At 43.1% G+C, this 18,523-nt stretch overlaps 1 protein-coding gene across 2 annotated transcripts in view; it reads right to left on the bottom strand.

Annotated features, from left to right (window-relative positions):
• Positions 1–12,089: 12,089 nt before the first annotated feature.
• EFCC1 (EF-hand and coiled-coil domain containing 1) overlaps positions 12,090–18,523 on the bottom strand; it is a 40,519-nt gene continuing 34,085 nt past the window's right edge. For both annotated transcript variants that reach the window (XM_072934760.1, XM_072934761.1), the window contains exon 7: positions 12,090–16,643. The gene's annotated coding sequence lies outside the window, so the exon portion shown is untranslated. The remainder of the gene's footprint in view (positions 16,644–18,523) is intronic.

Here is an 18,523-nt window from a genome sequence, read left to right on the forward strand (position 1 = left end):
AAATATCTGTGTGTATTTGGCTGCAAAGCAAGTAAATTAGGGTCATACAAGTTTGTAATGCACATGTACCCATTCACCTAAACAAAGAATGCCATGTATGTGTGAAGGGAAAGAAAAAATAGGAGTTATTTTTCACTTTTGATTGGGTATGCAAAGTTTTGGATATAAGTTTTCCTTTGCTTATTTACCAGCCATGAGCACAGAAGAATTCCAATGGCAGCTGGCATTTGGAAACACATCTGGTTGTGGGTCTGGTGTTCCATTCAGGCCAGTTTGGTGTAGTGTTGAATGTTTGGGGACAGGCTTGGAGCTCTGTTCTGCTTTTGGAAATGAAGCCTAGGTGAGGTTTTCATGTTGCAGATGTGCAGCAGAGCTGTGGTTTTGAGCTGTCCTTTCTTTATAACAGGCTGTTTCTGGGAGGAAAGGAAATTTCTGGCGTGTAAATTACCCTGGCAGCAATGCTTGTTGTCTAATTTTTACTTATTTTTAAATAAACTTTCTTCATTAGGTCTAATACGTTACCAGGAGCTGGAACTTTGTTAGGAACTTCCTTAGGAAAATGCTTTATTGTGTATCTCTGCTCTTTAGCATTTGAAAAGGCAATTCAGACAGTGCCAGGGGGAAAAGACTGAATTACTCCAAGCCCGTTAGAGTTTTGATCTTTTCTATGAGATGAGGAGATGACTCCTCCCTTGCTGAGGTGAGCAGTTCACCTGCCTGTCAGGTGTGGGGTGGCTGTGAGTGCACTGCTAATGGTCCTTCCATCCTCAGGATGGTTTCCCTGCCTTTGGGAAGCACATCCATGGATTCCATAATTGTCTGTGTGCCACTGTGCCTGCAGGAGTGCTGCCATGGGATCAAAACCTTCCTGTCACACAGGGAAATCAGTGCTGTGTCCTTCTGCACTGACACCATCTGGAATCCCCTGCAATCCACACTCACCTTTCTGTGTTAGTCCTGCATTCCTCCTGGTGTCCCTGGGGGTGGCAGAGGTGTCCAGATGTGCCCAGCTGCTTGCAGCTGTGCCCAGCTGCTCCTGCTGACTCCCCAGAGCTGTGCCCTGGCCAGGGCTCCAGCTCCCTGTGGAGCTGAGAGTGTGCAGGGAGTGGCTGCCAGAAGCACCAGGCATTTGCATTTCTGATTTTAGGGCTGTAGCTTTTTGTAGGTCGAATGAGGATTCTTCATTTAAGAGGATTTATTAAGAGCCAATTAAAAAAAATTAGTTATAATCTGCTATAATCTCATTAGGGTATGAAATAAATTTTTTTCGACAGAGAGAATCTGTTTGAAGTTTTTGTGAATGGGAGAGGTTCTGTCTCCTCTCAGTGGAGAGGGATTTCTGGACACTCTTATTTCCCAAACAAGCCTCTCTCCTCACCTCTCCCCTGTAAACCCATTTCTCTGGAGCAGCTTCCTTTGGAGGCCTTGGCTTCTGCAGTGAGTTCTGTGGGGGCTGTGTGTGATTATTCAGGGAGGAAAAGGGCTGAGGGAGATTATTGCTTTCCTCGTGGCTCAGAATAAAGGCTGCAAGCTGGAGATAAATGAGCAGATCAAACGTGTGACCTGCTGAGAGCAAACTCAGCCAGAAGATGCCATTGTCTTTTCTAGTCACTTTTAAGGAGTTCCAGTCATTTATTGCTGACAGTGACCTGTTCTTGACCAAGAAAGGCAGAAGTTTTCTCAAGCACTGTTCCCATTCCCAATGCTGAAAAAACTGCCCACCTCACATTGCCAATGGACAGCTTCTCATGTGAAATCTCTCACCTTGATTAATTCTGTTCTTCTATACTTTCAAATAGGTTGGTGAGAGCAGACTAACAAAATAGATCTTTGTAATTGGATGTGAGTCACTGGTAATTAATGAATTCTATAAATGAGCAAGAAGGATGATAAAAAATCAATCACAAATTTAATTTTCACATCAAGGAATATTGCTGGCAGAAATGAATTAAAGAAAAACTGTGATTTCTTTCAAATCAGGAGCTGTTATTGCCTGAAGGCCAAAATTTTCCTCTTACCTACTTCACTCTGCAGAGCTGGCTATCAAAGCCTTCTGAGTATTTCCACATAGGAGGGCTCAGAGTTTCCTCCTGCCCATATTTTTTTCCTGCTGCACATTTATTGTGGTTTTGCCTAATGGGGTTTTTGCCTAATGTAGTTTTGCCTCGGTCAAATCCAAAATCCCGTTTCCTCAGATTATTCCACAGGCAGATAAAATCTTGTCATTTAGGAAATTCTTCTTATAAATTGTACTCCACCCATTTTATTGAACATTTCTCTCTCCTGTTCTCTCACCTGTTCTCATTGAGAACCTTCCTCTTTGCAGTTTTCCCCATTCATAATTTCACCCAGTGATTTCTTATTTTCCCACTAGATGTCATCCAAGTTATTTTGTTCTCAAATTCTGAGCACCCCCCCCCCACCCCTTTGGCCCTTGAGCTATAATTTCTCAATTCAAAAGAATTGCCTGAAGGAACGAAATATTGTGTTATTTTTAGGATATTGTATTCTATTGTCTCCAAGATACAAATAAATCCGAGGTGCAAAATGTGTGTATTAAATGATCTGTCTAAATCAGAGGGCTAAAAGCACATGTTTGTGTTTTATGGAACTTGGAGGGTTTTGAGCCTGTTAATGAAAATATTCATGGTCAATTTGGATTTACACAGCCCCGGGCTGGGCAAACTGGAGGGTCTGTGCCTCTCTCTGCCTTGCTTGCTTTGCTCTGATGAAAACCAGGTCTTTTTCTAGCTCTTTATGCACAGTCACTGTCATTAAAAACACAATCCAGTGTTTCAGGCAAGCACAACACCACACTGTATTTATGGGAATGTTTTATTTAGGATTGGGATTGAGCTGTTAGTGCAGATCTCCTGCTCTCTATTTTCTCTGTGTGCCTTTATATTAAATTAAATTGCAATATTCCCTCTGGAAGTAGCTGGGATTGATGCTATCAGAGGTTCAGTGCTTGGACCAGACTAAATATAGTCCAAAGCAGCCCCTCCTCTCCTGGATAAATGGTTGCTGTGGTATCCCCAGTTCCAGATGGTTTCACGACTCTGTTCCAGCTGTTTGGGCCATTGGTTGTTGAATTCCCAGCGTGACAAAGAGCTGTCCATGAATGCCCCTGGTTCCAGTGCTCTGCTAACTCTTCAGGCAAGGCTGCTAAAGGTGTTTAAGCATCTTTACCAATTTATTGCATAACAGCTGGAGTAGGGTTGGGAAGTGCATTAAATTGTTCAGCACTCTGAGTGTTGTGGTGTGGTCCTTGCTTAAGGAGAGTGGTGACAAACAAAATCAGCTAAATCATCAGCTAAACTGTCTTGGCTGGAAAGCCAGGTGTCTGCTAAGGAAGGCAGGAGCCTTCCTTGAAATGGAAAATGTAATCCCTCTCCCTCTGAATTATTATAATTTTGAAATTAAGGGGCTCTCAGGAAAAGATATGGGAATAAGAATTACAGTTCTTCACTAGGAAAGCTAAAAAAAAAAAAAAAAGACAAATGTAATAGCACCAAAAAAAAAAAACCAAATGAAACAAAAAACAAACAAACAAACAAACAAACAAAACAAACAAAACAAACAAAAACAAAACAAAAAAAACCCAAAAAAAACCACCAAAAACCCAAAAAACCCCCAAACCACTGGCAGAGTCAGAGCATGCCTGTCACCCATCCCAGGCTGGCTGAGCCCTCCTGCAGTGCCAGCTGTGCTTCTGCTGGAGCAGGATCCTGCACAAGGGGGGAGTTTTCCTCTGGAGCTCCAGGGCTGGGGGAGATGGGCCTGGGCTCCTCTGGGAATGCAGTGGGAAGAAAGCTGCTCCTCTGGGAATGCAGTGGGGAGAAAGCTGCTCCTCTGGGAATGCAGGGGGAAGAAAGCTGCTCCTCTGGGAATGCAGGGGGAAGAAAGCTGCTCCTCTGGGGATGCAGTGGGCAAAGGCTGCTGTGCTGTTCCCAGGTCAGATTGTATCCAGGTAGGAATGTTTGGCTCCTCCCCTGGGTGCAGCATCTTCTCATGGATGATGGAATTTTCTCAGCCATGCAGGGACACTCAGTGGCCATGGACAGAAGGTAATTAATAATTAATGGCCCATGAACAGAAGGGATCTCCTGGAGGGAGGATGGGCTGTGGGAGAGATAAAGAAAACTGCCCAAAGAGCAGCCGAGAACTGCCCCAGCTCTGACAGATGGGAATGGAGCACACACCCCCAGCCACATCTTGCATTGTCCAACCTAAGACACTAAACCCTGCTGTTTTCTGCTTTAAGAGTTGGAAATGTAGAAGGCAGGGCATTGAACTTTATGGCCACACTGAGCAGTTGTTCTTGGGGAGATCAAGTAGCTCTTAATTAGTGTCTGATGTAAAGGACTACATTGGGAAAGCCCAGCTGACGAGTTTACCATGGGAACTCACTGTAGAATTTCATTCACTGTCCATTATTGCTAAAATGGTTATTTTTATAATGTCCTTTACAAAGCTATGGCTTCCTGGGTTTTGAAATAAACCAGTCAGCTCTGGGTATATATCCAGTGAGGAATTACTTCTCCCCAGTGAGAGCAGCTCCAGTCCCATTGCTCCTGCCCCACCCCTCTAACTGTGGGGCCCACCCCTGCAGATGTGCCCAGCTGTTTGCTGTGCAAAGGAACTGCAGGAGAGTTTGGCCAGACTCTTAAGCACTCATGGAGAGCCCCAGAAAGTCACTGCAGACAGATCTGACCCGTTTTGCTGAATTCCTGCTGCCAGCAGCTGGCTTGTTGGGAATATTTCACCCACGAGGAGATGTCAGAGTGCAGAGCTCTCCTGGGCTTGGGAGGACAGCCCTGAGCAATCTCCAACTCTGCAACCACAGTGTTTGCTGTAGGATGTGAGATAACATTATTGCCAGCCCCCATTTCCAGTTCTAGCATTGCATCCTCAAACCCTGATATTTGCATTTCAAAGCCATGCAGGATATTTAATTTTCTTTTTTTTTCTTTCTTTCTTTCTTTCTTTCTTTCTTTCTTTCTTTCTTTCTTTCTTTCTTTCTTTCTTTCTTTCTTTCTTTCTTTCTTTCTTTCTTTCTTTCTTTCTTTCTTTCTTTCTTTCTTTCTTTCTTTCTTTCTCTCTTTCTCTCTTTCTTTCTCTTTCTCTCTTTCTCTCTTTCTCTCTTTCTCTCTTTCTCTCTTTCTCTCTTTCTCTCTTTCTCTCTTCTCTCTTTCTCTCTTTCTCTCTCTTTCTCTCTTTCTCTCTTTCTCTCTTTCTCTCTCTTCTCTCTTTCTTTCTTTCTTTCTTTCTTTCTTTCTTCTTTCTTTCTTTCTTTCTTTCTTTCTTTCTTTCTTTCTTTCTTTCTTTCTTTCTTTCTTTCTTTCTTTCTTTCTTTTTCTTTCTTTTTTTTTCTTTCTTTCTTTTTTTTCTTTCTTTCTTTTTTTGATGAGCTTGACACTTTGAGCCATAAGGGTTCACATTTTGCAAGTCCTGCTCCTGGTCCTTAAGGCTGCAGATTGCTAATGAAAGCTAATCAAGTGCCTTGGGTTCTGGAAGAAATCCCTTATGTAGTGTGACCTGTGATAAAATCTCAAGACCTGAAAATGCTGCTGTGCTAATGCTATTATTTCCTGTCACGGAATGCTGATATACAAACAATTTGGAGAGTCAGTTTGATCAAGCTGGCAGCTGAATTAATCACATGATCACTTATAGCAGGGTATAAACAAGCAGCAGTTCCTGTGAGGAGAATTGTACATTCATTAAAAGATGCTGCAAGCCTCTTCCTGCATTGTCTAATTATCTCTTTGCCCTCATTTGGTGTCTGCAGCCCAGTGTTGATGACTGTATTCAGTGAAACGTCCTACATTTAATGGAGCTGGTTGGAGGTCATTTACAATTTATTTCCTCATCAGTTTTGATAAATCCTGGTGGTTTGATGTTGTCCTGCAGTGCCACGCGTGGTGTCATTCTCTCCAGGCTGTCGGGCACAGCACAGCCACAGCATCTCTGCCTCTAATGGGGAAACAGAGCCTGGAATGGGAGGAGAGCTCCCTGTCCTCTGCAGCCAGCAGCTCTGAAATCATTCCGTGTTTCCTGTTGTGCCTTGGCTGTTTCTGCACCTGCAGCTGCTCCAGCGAAAGGGCCCTGCTCAGGTTTTATGACTACAGAAGATCTGTCAGCTTTACTTTACTTTTTTTTTTTTCTTTTGTAATGAGGAGCCATCCCATGAACTGCTCCGAATTATGAGGTGTGTTCAGCTGAAAGGATGAGGAAAGAGAAATCCCTGGGATTCCCATTCAGTGTTGCTCACTGCCTCCCTTCAGTGGCACTCGAGGCTGTTTTAAGCCCTGTCATTGTGATCTGAGTTTGTGAGAGCAGAGTGCTTGGCCTGAGGTTTTGGTTCCATGCTTTGCTTTTTACCTTTACTCACCGTCTCCGTTCTTTTGGATGCTCCAATTTGTTTCCTAGTGAACACAATTATTTTTCCTTTTCTTGCCCTTCAAACTCTGTGGAATTCTTGATTAATCTCTATGAATAAAGCCAGACTTGGAGCAGGGTATTTCCAGAGCACAAGGCCAGTTACCTCTGTGCTGCCTCCAGTTCCAGCACTGCTGCAGCCGAACTGAGCTTTTGCTACAAACTCAGCTTCTGCTCAGTTTGTGTGTCTGGCACATGGGGAAAACACATCCGAATGCCACCAATTCTTCCTTAACCTTGCTCTGAAATTCAACAGGATGAAGAAGAGTGTTCCACTGCAGTGAATGCAGCTGTGCCTGGAGGGTTTCACTGGGCAGGGACGTGCAGGGCAGTTTGAGGTGCTCTGTTTAGGGATGTTTCTGCCATTAAACTCAGCCCAGGCAGCACAGCCCTCTGAGCATGGGTGTGTTTTGCACTGGACTTTTGAAGGAGGTATAAATCTTGTGGCTTTTGCTATTTCACCCACCAGACTGTTGAAATAAGTGCACATCTGTCTGAAAAGCAAACAAAATTAACTCTCCCACACACTTTGATGTTGGCAATACCTCTGCCAAAACAAAAAAAACAACCTAAATTTATTACTAATCTCTTCAGGCAAAAATCTGTGACAAGGGCTCAGTCCCTTTTGCTGTTTTAAACCTTTGATGCTGATGTTCCAAGTCTCAAGCAAGTTCCTTTCAATTCCTTAAATATCTCATATACTGTTGTTTTCAAGCTAGAGGTGATTATGTGTAAGGAGACAGATAAAAAACAGAGGAAATAAAAATCATTTCCAGGTCCCGGGGTAAAACTGAAAAAAGGGGAAAGAAAATTCAGCCTGGAAGAGAATAATATCAAACCCAGTGACACAATAACACAGCAGGGCAGACAGTGGGTAAAGAAGGAAAACTCTGATCAGATTGTGCTAGCAGGTGAAATAGAAGCCTGTGCTTACTTCTGTCATCTAAAAATTCTCAGGTATCTTTTTATGGTTCTGTGTTCTTTTTCATTGAAAACCAGATTATTTGGGTGAGAAATACAAGACCCTTCCCCTACACCTTTTTTTTCCCCATTAGCTTCCTTAGTGACCCAAGACTTTGACAATTTTAGCTGTTTCTTGGTGCTTTACATTGTGCCTGGCTGAATTTACCTACTTGGCTCTTCCTTTTTGTACAAGGTACTTAAGAACCACATTCCCAAAGAACACCCACATTGTTGATACTTTTTTTCCAAAGCCATTTTCAGCAAAGTAGCAAAGCAAAGGGGAGGTTTTATCCCTTTTGCTGCTTTGGAGCTGTAGAATATAATTTCTCAAATGCTTCAGCATAGGAATTCTTCTACTGGCATTGACTGACATCTCTCTCAAAAATTATTCAGAACATCTTTTCAAAAAAGAAAATTTTCGTGTCTAAAATGAGAAAATCCTACCAGCCCTAATTTGCAGGAAATTCTGCCTGACTGCCTTTCAACTCAAGGTCAGTTTAAGCTCTCTCTGAGTAAGAATATAATAAAAAAATATAATTATATACACAAGTATATATAACTATTAAACACTCATTGTGTTTCCTTTGGTTAAAAAGGCAAACTAAAGATTTTGAATTCTTTCATTAACCCTGTGGGAAGTTTCTTAGGTTGATTTTAAATTACAGCTTCTCTGCTACTTTTTTTTTTTTTTTAACTATATGTTAATATATAAAAATCTATTCAAATTTCTTTGATCCGAAGTGCTGGATATTTGCATTTATTAAATGAGGTGAAGGTCAGTGTTCTTACTGGGAGACTGCATTTAAAGTACTGAGTTGCAAAAGGGAAATACTAAATATTAGGAGTTTTAAAAAATATTGTCGCATTTATTATAATTCTGTAGGTATGGAGTTCTTGATGAGAAGGAAAAACCTGTCTAAATAAATTGCATTTCTTTATGGATAGGTACTTTGAAGATGTTTACTGTGCTTTAACCCTGAAGCACCCCATGTAAACCATAGGTAAGAGAAAATCTAAACCAGACTGGCATTAAGTGAGTGACAAGTAGAAGTATCTAAAATACTTGAAACAATAGGAAGATAATTTTAACCATCTGATTATTTCAGATTTGAGTTGTTTGATCTGATATAGATAACTTACCCTTTATTCAAAAGCATCTTTAAACTGATGGGTGCAAAGTTGAGGTGGATGCCCCATTGGTCAGGGTTCCATCCAGGATTTGGCAGCACTGGGTTTAATTCCAGAAAATGCAGTTATTGATGCAGAGTGGAGCAACTCCAGTGGGGAAGACTGAAAAGAGCCCAGGAGGTGAGCAGTGTAGGGGGCAGGGAATCTGGGGTGGGGTGGGAGGCCAGAGTCCAATCCCTCCTCATTCCTGCCCACTCTTGCCCCTCCTGGGTGAGACCCACACCCGGGGGTGCTGCTCGGGCTGCAGAGCTCCTGGAGCCATTTACAGCAGCAAAATCAAGTGCAGTTTGATGAAGCTCACTTTTTTTCTGGCCAAAATATTTCACTGCAGGAAAATTCCTGTTCTGCTTGCCAGCTTTGTCCCTGCTCCAGCTGTGTGGAGGGACTGAAGCATCACCTCCTCTCCTCTGCCCCCCAGGACCTCCCCTGCGGGTCCTTGGGAGGCAGAGCCACAGCCCAGGCTCTGACAAACCCAGCAGTGCTGCTCTTCTCTCTGCTGCTGCTGCTCTCCATGGTCCTCATTTCTCCCCTCAAATCAACTTAAATAGCTTAAATTGCAAAAATAGAAAAAAAAAAAAAAAAAAACAAAATTAGAAAATATATTTACCTGTGTTAGTGAAATGTGGATGAAAAATCAAAAAATCAAACCCCTCTAATTCTAATAAAGATTTGTAGGGAAGAGTATGTTTATTACAGCGCTGGACCTATGTGGGGACTCATTGTTTTTTAATGGACATGTGTACCTTTGAGAACTCTCAATTTTTTTTATTACTCTTAACTAATTTCTATGTGCATAGAATTTCACAATAGGTTCATGTATATTGATTCTGCTGATTTTGTGTTACACGTACAGCTAGTTACACTTGTACTCAGTTTTTGTCAGAAAGAACGGAAAGAACTCCTGGGTCACTCTGAGTTGTCTGTTCCAAGGTCCGAGGAGTCTTTTTTATCTCTTATCTTTTTAGTGTAGAAATTTACATTCTTTCTCTTTAGCTAGGGCAATTTTGTTAGTGCTGCAGTTACCAGACTAAACAGCATATTTCATTTATGTGAGCAAGCTCAAAGCAGCACATTTCACTTAAATCTAAATGGATTTTTACCCTGTTACATTTTCACTCTGTCTCATTAGTGGGTAAACAGCTACCCACTAACACAGGTAAAGAATTCTTTTATTCCTATTTTTTGGGGTGCCAGGTCCAAGGGACAGTGTGGCTGTACTGCCCTGCTCTCACCATGTCCCCTGGTGCCCCCCGTGCTCCCCCCTGCACCTTTCCCCTTGTTGAAGTCCCTGTGCTGGGATCAGCCCTCACCCCAGTGTGCACTGCATTGACTTCCCACCTTTCTCAGACTCCCACTTTCCATAATGATGTGCTCAGCAACCGTTGCCATGTGCAGGATTCATTTCACACTTTGGGAGGGCAGTCTCACCTGCCAGCCTGGATTCTGGTTACTGTCAGCACTGTTGAAATGGTGACATCCATTTCTCCCCTATTGTTCGGTAACTTCTATTTTTTTTCCTCTTTTTTTTTTATTTTTTTTTTTACTTTTAAATTTTTAAACAGAAATAAAATTTTCCCTCCTTATTATTCAAGCCAGATTTTTTTTTTTTTTTTTTAAATTGCAAACAAATCATATCTTTCTTCACACAAGCTGAGGCAACTTTTAGGGTGTCCTTGCTTTCTGCTGTTCCTGGATTGGTGTGCCCTCAAAGGCCCTGGCCCATGTACACACTGTGCCTTCACAACCTCACTGCCTGGAGTGGGCAGGGATTAATCCCTCTGTCCTGAGGTCATTGCTCTTCTCATAATTGTGTAAAATACTTCCAAGACTTTTTTTGGGGTTTATTTGGCACCCTTGCACTGTAACATGGTCATAGAGGGGCCATGAAGTAACTAACCAGCATTTCTGTGTCCCTACCTGCTGTACCTCACGTGGAAATTTTTATTTGGCAGTGGCTGAACAAGGAGTTATGGGGAAGAAAGAAAGAAAAATGTGATTTATATTTGCTCTTTCCTTGTATTGAATTGCCAAGTATTATTTATTTTAGAGTCTCAGCCCTGCTGTTTCCCTCTCCTCCTGTCCTTTTCAATGGTTTGTGATCTTGGCCATGCCCAGCTCTCGGGAAATTGGGAATGACTTGTGCAGTCAGTGAAATGATGTTGCAGGCTGGGTCAGTCTGCTGTGACCTGTACCAACTCCCTTTGGTGCAATTCAGCTGGATGCTGAATTCATTCCTGATTGAGGGAAAAGCACACAGCAGACTGTAAAGTTGCAAAAAAGAAAACAAAGGACAGATGTAAAGAACAGTTGTGGCTGCTGGGATGGAGCACTGTGGCTTTCACATAGACTATAACACCTGCAGTATAAATTCAGACTTTAGCTCTTGAGAGCAACTCACTGTGGTTAAAATTATCACCACAGAATGAAAATTTCCGGGTTTATCAATGTAATATGAAAAATTTATCCTTCTTCCCCTTCCAGAGAGTATCTTAAGACACTTCCTTTGCAGATCTGGACATTCTGATTTAATACTTAAGGTTAGTGTCCACTAACAGTTGCTGTGAAAATTGAACTTCTTTTTCCTGTATCAGTTATTCTTTGGTGTTTTCTGAGCAGAGAAGAGCCACCCTTGTAGTTATTTACCTCTTATGTCCTGAAATATTTCCATATTTCAGGATTTGAATTTCTTCTCCCCTCAATATACTGCTGTTCAGTTCAATAGCTCCTTAAATCTGATTTGGCGACTTGAATTGGATGTTCTGTCAGTTTTATTTCTGTGTGGCTCCAGTCAAGTATGTGAAGGCAGCTCCAGCTGCCCCTTCCCTCTTGGTAGCTGCTCTCCAGAGCTGCTGAAGCTCTCCACACAATTAGGGGAGCACACTAATTGCAAACTGTTCCATTTCCATTGCAGATGGATGCAGAGGAGCAGGCAGTGGCTTTGCTTCCCTCCTGAATGACTCCAAGTGGAAGAGCAGAGTCTGAGCCTGCCTGGGCTGTTCCTCCCCACCCCATCCCCATCTGGGGAGAGGGTCCCGCTTTGGTTGTGGCACATTAGGGACAGAAATGTGGAGCCGTGGCTGCAATCCTGGTTGCAATGGGTCAGTGAGGGGCTGCTTTCCCTGCTTTGTGATGGGAAGGTGACCTGGGAATGGTTTCCATGGTTTCAGTGGGATGTGCTGCCCATGGCAGGGCAGAAGAAAATGATGTTGAAAACCTGAGCCCATCCGTGAGTGACTTTCAAATGACTCTGAAAAGCTGGGGAGGTTTTTGGGTGCCCATCAGTCCTTGGGTGGATGAGTCAGGGTGTGTCTGAGCCCTGGGCATGACAGATGTTTGCTCATCAGCAATCAGAGCCTGTTCTGACCTCTGCTGTCCCCTCTGCTGCTGGAGCTGCAGGGCCTGACAGGAAAGCAGCTCCTCCTGCTGTGTGCTGGCACTGCCTGTGCAATGGACTTCATTCCCACAATCAGCTCAGAAACAAAAAAAATCCTCCCATGGGTATTGCATGTTCTTTATTTCAAAATAGCATTTTGTATCTAAACGGTGTTTTAAGTCAAATTGTATCAGCCTCCACATATTTTCTCTCTTTTCTTTATGTGTTTTTGGCAACCTCAAGAGGTAGAAAATTTCTCACAGAAGACTGGACCTTGCCTTTGTTAGAGACCATTTTTCCACTTGTAATTGTGAAAAAAAGCCAATGAGAAGCAGTCAGCAAAACCAAGGCTATCAAACAATGAAACCTTGAAGTACAGAAATTATCTCAAACTCTAATACCCAAACCCTCAGCTCTCATGACCTTTCTGCTTTGCAGGGTGCACGTGGGTGAAACCACTTGGATACTGATAATTTTCCACTGTCATCCCACAGTCCTTGTTTGCTCCTTAGCAGAGATAAGTTACCTCAAGCTCTCTGAGGCAGAATCAGAAACCAGTAATTAAGAATGTAATTTGGTTTGTGCACCCCAGGGAACACAAGGAGCTCCCTGGGGTTTGACTCCTGCCCATTGAGAACCAGGGGAAGCTGCCTGGAGGGAAAAATTTGGGCTGCCCATCCCCTGCAGCGAGGACGAGGTGGAGTTACACACTGAGCAGGAGCAGTGCTCACAGGAGCAGTACAGGACAATTTGTGGGATATTCATGGAATCACAGCACGGTTTGGGTTGGAAGGGACCTTAAAGCTCCCCTCATTCCAGGCCCTGCCATGGCAGGAACACCTTCCACTAGACCAGGTTGGTCCAAGCCCAGCCTGGAACATTCCACAACCTCTCTGGACAATCTGTTCCAATGCCTCACCACCCTTACAGTGAAGAATTTCCTCTCATGATCCCACCTAACCCCACTCTCAGCTTAAAGCCATCCCCCCTTGCCTCTGACCCCACACCTTCATGGAAAGCCCTCTCCAGCCTCCCTGTGAGCCCCCTTGAAGGGGCTCTCAGCTCTCCCCAGAGCTTTCTCTTCATGCAAAGGTAATTCTGCTTTATTTTCTATTATTTATTTCCTATTTTCCTATTACTTACTTATTACTGAACTTCAACCCCAACAGCTGTCTGTTTGCTGTGCTGCAGGTTTTGGCAGAGGTGGGAATTTAAGGTGATCTTTTCCTCCTGATTCTGACACTCTGCTATGGTTTTGGGAGTTTCATTAAACAAAAATATGGGTGTACTGGCAGGAGTAATAATGGCCATGAATTGGATTTGCTGTCCAGCTGGTGACTGGGTCTAAAATGCCAGTTTAGGAATGTTAGAATTCCTGGCAATTCTCCAGACAGAGTCTGAAATTGTTACAGTTCAGAAAAATTGAAGCATTTTTGGAAATAATGTCATTTAAGAAGTGAGTCTCATTTCAGGGAAGTTTGCTGTAATTCAGACACCCCTTCTAAGTGAAGAAGTGAGTGAGCTGCATAAAACAAGGAGGTTTTGTTTTGCTAAGCTGAGCTCTTCTATGGGTACCTCAGTCCAGGTTTAGGTGTGATGATTTCAGCCTTGAGGTAATCTAAAAAGTTGAGGGGGCAAAATGAAGTTGAGATCTTTTGGTATGCTGAGGCAAAAAGAAGAGACAGAAAAGAAGAATAGAAACCCAAGACCTCTGAAAATCCCAGTCTTTTGAAAGTAAAGTGTAATTAAGGACATAAGGATTATTTTAATTTAATTTCACACTAGGAAACACACCCTATAGCTTTTGTATTTTGGGAAATTATACATAAAATTATTAAGAATACAGGACAGTGTAAATACTAAAGGATTCAGTGTCTTAAACTACATGAAATTATAAATCTGAGAGAGGCCCTCCCTGTGGCTGGTAATGCCACACGTCACATGCACCCTGTGAAGGTTTAGTGTCACTCTCACACTGAGCAATTCCATTTTATTCCATTTTTATTTTAAAAGTGCTCCTTCCTTCCTAATCCCAGCTCCTTCCATCACCATGTAACAGACTAAGGTCGGTATCATGAAAGGGGAGAATTTGAACTCCAGGTTTTTTTTCCTCCCAAAGTGTGCACAGATGCACTGAGTCCCTCAGAGCAGCTTTGGCTGGACAAGGCCACTCTGATCTGCTGCAAAAATTCTGTGCCTCAGAGTAACATCCGTGATGAGTTCTCACTGCCAAATACTCCAGAGAGAGCTTCATAAACAAATGGGACAATTATTAAATAACTTTACAGATCAGGTGGACTTTAATTTACTAACAGTTAATGCCATTAAACAAAAAAAATCATGGGAGGAAGAAACTCTCCTTGAAAAATTCATTTGTGCTAGAAGTGTGAACCCCTCTGAGGTTACCCCAGGGAGAAATTTGCCAAATGGGAATGAGGAGGGCGTTGGGAGGGGAAGGGACATTGAGGATGAAGTCAAATCAGGAAGTTGGTTTTATGTGAAAAAACCAAAAACTTCATGGTGGAGGTCAGGGGAGAAAATATCTAAGCTTCCTTTTAGGGCCAGTTTGTGGGTTAAATAGAAAAATTAATAAACTAAAAGTGAGTTTGTGGGGATCTAAGGAAATGCAAAGTCTTTGAGAAATAGACTGCCAGGTTTGGGGGACATGGGAACAGGAAAAAGCGTCAGGATGGTGACAAACCCAAATGCTGCAGTAATGCTGCAGTAAATGAGATGTGTGCCTGCATTAGAATCCTGCTCCTGAACACACAGATCAGGCTCATTTCATGATTCCTGGCATTTTCCCTCTTTACACTTCTGCCATATTCCTGAGAATATGGCAAAGTCTGAGAGAGCTGCACACAACAAAAGCTGATATTTTATGAGATTTTTAACAAATGAAGCCAAGCAGGGATCTGAGTTCTGCTCATTTAAACTTTACCTGTGGCACAACTAGAGGCTGTTTCTATAGGATACAATACCAGCATGTACCTCAGTATATACTCAGTAATAGTATATTATGCTCTGGTATTTTGTTAGTCATATATTTAGCATTAAGGCACAGTTTTCTTTCTTAGAGGGTGAATATTGTTCTATGTATATATGTCCTGTCTAATGTATCTTTAAGAAAAATGTACATTAACAATATATATCTATTCTTAAAATCTTCCTCTGCTAAACCACAAAAAAACCCCAAAATACAAAAAAAATACAAAAAAAACAACAAGGTAAAACACCATTGAACAGAGTTTGTTTCATTGTTTGCATAATACTTTTTTATCTCTCCTTTAAAATGAAATCAAAATAATAGAAATTTTTGTTCCCAGTGTGGCTCAAAGGTGCCACAGTTTTCAGTGGAGGTGCATGTGAGCTACACAGTGTGTTCTGAATGGAAAGGAATGGAAATCTTATTCCCCACCTTGCACTGTGGACCTTATTCCTGTATGCAAACCTTTCTCCTGGGAAAAATTCATACATGTACAGTTAAATGATCTTATTTCATCACTGGCATTATCTCAGAAAAATCATTTCACATTCTTAAAGGATCCACAGTGCATCTTTTCCGTAGCATAAATTCAGCTGGCTCTTTTAGGAATTCTGCCTTTGTTTGGCAGGTGAATGACACAGCAAAAGCACCGTGGAAGAAACTTATTTTGTTTTTTTTACTTTTGCCCCAGGAATTATTTTATTGCTGATTAAAACATTCCATGGCACCACAATTAGGCCCATGTCTTTACATTAACTGGCCTCCATGTGGGGCCTAATTTTGTGTCTCCGCAGCTGCCCTGAGGGAAATCAAACTTTAGAATTCACTTTTGCATTGCATGAATTGTTTGCTAACACAGAATGACAGCAAAGTGAATTTTTCAGCCCTTCCTTTCCCTGAGAGCCTGGGAACAAGATTGCTTTGGACCTTCTTCAAGCACTTAAATTTAACTTATGTAAAATGTGACTGTTGTCAGGAAAGGCTGCTGCATATTCCTAAGGCATCTCTGTAATGGCAAATATAAAATTCAGCAGAGCAATAAAAAAAACTAGCTTCAGAGTTAAATAAGGTGAATAATGGAACGAGAAACACAAAGCCCTTAAAACCTGCACTGCTGGCACAGACTCCTGGCTGTGTTTATAATTCAGTTTATCACCTGTAGGGTGAGGGATAACAAATCCAGGGACAGCACAGGCTGCCGTGGCTTTGGAGTGGGGCTTCCACAAAGGCTGCAAACTGTGCCAGCCCTGCATAGGCAGGGCTTAAATCAGTGTGGTGAGGGTGAGGGTGGTGGGCACAGCTGGGTGCCAGTCCAGTCCCAGTTTTCCAGAGCTGTAAATCCACGTGGGCCAGGTGGCTGTGGTGGGCACTTTGGTGCCACCCAGTCCCAGGGGCACCCCGGGGCTGGGCTTTGCAGTCCAGGTAAGGCAGGGCTGTGCCCAGCCTGGGGCTGGTGCTCTTCTCTTGGGTCACTCCTCGCTCCTGGCCAGTCCAGGCGTGGCTGAGCTGGACAAATGTCCCCCATTCCTCCTTCCAGCTGTCCTGGGGCTGGCTGGGCTCAGCAGGAGATCACCAGGGGGTTGGACAGGGACCGTGGGCTCTGTGCCTGCTCCGTGGGCTGCTTGTGCAACAGTTCACAGGCTGCCAGCTCCTGCTGAAGGGTGTCCAGCACTTCAAACAGATGGGCTTTGCCTTGGGAAAGCAAATTGCAAGCATGAGCATTTGAATAAAGTCAGGAAGTTGCAGCTTCACAATCATAACAGGCTCTTTTCTTCATAGGTGCCCTTTCAAGTGGTTATCATAAAATATCTAAATTTTGTGACCAAATAATGAATTCCTGCCCATAAAAAACATGAGCGAATCGGGGTTCAACTGTCTTCTCTGCTTTCCTCTTGCTTCATTCCCTGCCCCGAGGTCTCATATATTGTGTGAACAAAGATTATTTCATATCACCATTGCCAACCCAACCATCACTTTGGCTTGTCAGAGAAGAATGAGAAAGGTTGGGAAACCTGTTGAACCCTCCCCAAGTGCACAGGCAGTCAGTGGAAAGCAGAGAAGGTGAGCTGTGTATGGCAGTGTGATGCAGAATGCACAGAGAGCAGCACTTGGAGTTCTGGGGAACTGAGCTGTGCTGCTGCTGCAAAGGGAGGAACTTTGAGCAGCATCCCTTGGTATTATTGTTGCTGCCAGTAATGAAGGGCTGGGGCTATTTTTGGGCTAAGAACAATTTATTGCTCAGACAAACATCAGTCTCAGAGGCTGTGAGATTCTAGAGGATCAAACATTCGGCCACAGCTCACAGTAGTCACAAGTGCTTTCTTACAAGGCAATACAGAACTTTCTAACCCAATGGAGAGTTCCCACAGAATTTATTTTGCTTTTCTAACCCATCACCTTTACTTACTTGTGCTGCACTGCAGATATTTTTGTCCAATGGCTTCTGTCTCACTTGCACACAAATGCTTCTGTTATAACTTCTAAACTCCAGCTCACTCCACACAGCCACACCCCTACATGATAAACCCTCCACCATCTTATCAGTACAGGTTCTCACTTACTTAAGGCATATTCTTGCTTACAACTGTAGAAACACAAGTTTATGATTTTTCTGCTTAATGTCTGTGCATTGTATTTTTACATCAGTCCAAGCTTCTTCCGAGGCTGCAGATCAAACTCCTCAGTGTCTGTGGGAGTTTCTGTTTTCCTGATTCCCCACTCCTTGGAGTCCCTGTTTCTGTGCAGGATAATTGGCAGCACCTTCTGGACACTGTGCTTGGATCCAACAGGCTCCTGCTCCCCAGGAGAACATCAGACCCATGGCTCAGCTGTGGTTCCTCTCTGTACTGGTGTCTCCTGGAGCCTACAAAAGTCTGTCTTTGCTCTCTTTTCTCTGCTCCCTCTGCAGCTGAAGAGCACAGCTTGGCTCTGGGCTGCCTGTGCCCTGGATTGCTGGGCACATCTTTGAAACTGCAAACCCCAAAGGGTTCCCATGCTCTTCTCCCTACATCCCTGTAAATAATACTCTCCAAAGCTGAGCCCCCAGGCCACATCTGGTCTTTTCTAATCTTGTCTTTGACTGCCTATTAAAAGCACCTCCAAGCCATGTTCATTCCTGGGAGGGAAGTACAAATGCTCTGCTAATAGGAACAAAGTGATCAAAGCAAAGCCCTGTGGCCGTGATCCCTGCACAGCCCCTGTAAAGGCAGCTCCGGACCTTGGCAAGGGACAGGAGTTTGCAAGTTTGATTTTCACAAAAGGATCATGAAACGCTGTTATCAGAGGAGAGCAGGTTTGAGCTGGTTTCTGCACAGAACTGTTCTGATGGGTAAATCCTGTGCTGCAGAGAGGAACCCAACACACTGGGGTAGCAAACCTGAGAACAGCCGCATGATATACTTGGTCATTTTTCTACTTTCTTGTATCAGTGAATCCCTAAAACGTTTGTAGGATACTGAATTATCCTCTAAAGGACACATTTTAATTAAAAATTGACTAAAAAAGCACCCTGGGTGTGGTTTTGATGCATCACAGGCTAGAAAGCATAATTTTCTATAGGTATTCTTCTTGCA

The sequence above is a fragment of the Taeniopygia guttata genome, chromosome 12 (assembly GCF_048771995.1).
Source record: "Taeniopygia guttata chromosome 12, bTaeGut7.mat, whole genome shotgun sequence".
In the NCBI taxonomy this organism is placed as follows: Eukaryota; Metazoa; Chordata; class Aves; order Passeriformes; family Estrildidae; genus Taeniopygia; species Taeniopygia guttata.